The 2,678-nt window shown below is 34.2% G+C and overlaps 1 long non-coding RNA gene across 1 annotated transcript in view; it reads left to right on the top strand.

The window, feature by feature from the left end:
* The first annotated feature begins 755 nt into the window (after positions 1-755).
* LOC149133393 (uncharacterized) overlaps positions 756-2,678 on the top strand; it is a 23,693-nt gene continuing 21,770 nt past the window's right edge. Inside the window, exon 1 of the long non-coding RNA XR_016243775.1 lies at positions 756-1,821. This is a non-coding gene — a long non-coding RNA (uncharacterized LOC149133393). The remainder of the gene's footprint in view (positions 1,822-2,678) is intronic.

Raw genomic sequence — 2,678 nt, 5'->3', positions numbered from 1 at the left:
ATGTGTTTATCAAACACTTAAAATTCCACCTTGTCTGCTTCTATTTTTTATTATCTTTTAGTTAATATATTCTCTAGTTTTCATCTGGAGCCATATTACCTCTGCCAGTCCCCAACATATGTATCTTTTTTTTTTTTAATTTTATCTTTTGCCTTTTAGTTGTTTTAGTCATTGGATTCAGTCTCTTTTACCGAACCGCTAAGTTATAAGAATGTAAACAAACCAACACTGGTTGTCAAGTGATGGTGGAAACACAAACACACATGCACATAGATAAACACACACACACATGCATAGAACTCTTACTGTACTGAGTTGGCATTATGTTTTGAATTTTCTGATTCTGGAGATGTCAATATGATTCTTCTACACATTTTCAATTCAATCTGGGCTACATGCACAGTATTGGTACCACATAAAACACATTAGAAACTTCAAATGTGCAGTTTAGAAGACAGACTCCTTACCAGTAGAGAATAATGAAAAGTTGAACATGACTACAGAATATATAGAACAGGGGATTATAAAAGAAGGCACAACAGAGCATTCAACCATATCAAGCAGGTGACTAAAGATGCAGAGCTTCAGTTTGAACAACACATAACAATCAACTCAGATAGAAAAGTGTTCAGGAAATATTTGCATTCAAAACACAGCTCTCACTCTCCAGCTGGCTCTCTCCACAATTTCCTCACAGATCAGATTACTGCTAATCCCCAAGTGTGTGCAAAGTTTATTGTCAAAGTTTGCATGCATTTTTACTGTTGAAAATCCAAATGTATCATCTTCACCGCAAGTTATATTAAATCCCACAACATCTGTTGAATGTATTCCTGCAACACTGTGGAGCCATATCAAGCATAAGCACAACTATCCTTCTCCTGACCTTTATGGTGTTACTTATCTGCTTCTCAAATATGGTGGTATCTTTCTACTGTACCAGCTTTTGCTCATCTCTAATTCTATCTTAACAACTACATTACTTCAAAAGATGGGAAAACTGCCATTTCCCTGTTCAAAATGGGCAAACTCACATTTCCTATCAATTACTGACCTGTCAATTTCATTAGCTGTATCACAAAATTGATGAAGTCCTGTATCAGTGTGATACCCAACCACTTTTGAGGAACTGGCTTTGGGACTCTCAAAATCTTATTCAATTCTCACAGTTTGAATTTTTTTCCGAACTCTAGCTGCTGTCACCAGCTTATCAAATTTTTTGAAGACATCATTTAAATCATAGATGTCAGTTTATTGGTGAATGTTATCTATCTCATCTTTGCCAAGACTTGTGATTCTGCCCTATGCAAACAACCTATGGTAAAGCTCTCTGCATTGGCCTAGAAGGCTAGCTTCTATAGCTGGATGAAATCTTTCGTCATTGGTTGATAGAGAGATGGCTACAGTACTAGGACAACATTCTGTGCCTTATACAATGACATCCAGTGTTCCATAGAAATTTGTTCTTGGTACTCTGTTGTTTGTTGCATATATTAATGAAAAAAGATACTGACATGTGTGTGGAGGTGGGGGGGGGGGAATGTGGAGGCGTAAAGGAAGAAGTTGGAACTGGAAGTGAGAGAGGAAGGGAGACATTCAAGCCAGAAGTGAGAGAAAGTGATGTCACATCAAGAAGTGAGGCATTTGAATAGCCTCTTTGTTTGTCAGAACATTGAAAAGAACAGACATGTGGAAGGAATCTCCGAGACAGAGAAGTTTCTGGCCAGAGATTGAGTTAGTGTACACATGTGGGTATGACCATCAAGTTCTGCTGATCCTTGTAAAGCAAAGCTGGATACTCTGTTCTGATTTCATCTCAAAGTAAGTGTGTCCTTATTTCTACATTTCCTTTAATAGAGACCCCTCCCCCACACACACACACAAAATAATAATAAATAAATAAAAATAAATAAAAACTAGATGATATACAACAGTTTGAAACATTGTTAATAGAAAATTACAAAAGGCAAGTTAAATTCCTATTATTCAGATAATACTTCAGCACAATAATGTAGACATGTAATCAGACTTGCTGGTGTCATAAAACAAAGAATTACCTATCTCCAATCTGGGGTGTTTAACAAGGCATGAATTGTTTTAAAGATAAACTGATAATGACAAGGAATATTTCATCAGAACACTAACTTTTGATATTTCCCAGAGGTCATAATAGGAACTTCACCAATCCTTATAGACTTAGTTCTTGAAATTCTGTTGCAGGTCAAAATAGATCATTGCATATTTCTTAGTATAAAGGAAACACAATTTCTTTACTATATTTAGTAAAACTACTTCAATTATACATACATACATACATACATACATACATACATACATACATACATACATACATACATACATACATATATATATATATATATATATATATATATATATATATATATATATATATTATAAAAAAGAAGTTTGAAAACGTCACTATATAAAATAAATTTTAATTTATAATTTTCTCAGAGATATTTAACATGTTTCGGTTCTTGAAAAAACGAACCTTATCAAAAATACATATTTAAAAAAAATGTAATTAAAAGAAAAGTTCATAATTGTTTCTTACTAGTGTCAACATAGTCCACGTGGGACCGTTTTTTGTGTGGGGACATAATGGCTGTCTAGTGCGTTGACTTGAATCGTTGGCTGTAGTAGTAGAAGTGACCATA

The sequence above is a fragment of the Octopus bimaculoides genome, chromosome 11, assembly GCF_046866305.1.
Source record: "Octopus bimaculoides isolate indiv1 chromosome 11, ASM4686630v1, whole genome shotgun sequence".
In the NCBI taxonomy this organism is placed as follows: Eukaryota; Metazoa; Mollusca; class Cephalopoda; order Octopoda; family Octopodidae; genus Octopus; species Octopus bimaculoides.
Note: the sequence above shows the minus strand (reverse complement) of the source record. Positions and strands in the feature narration are given on the sequence as shown.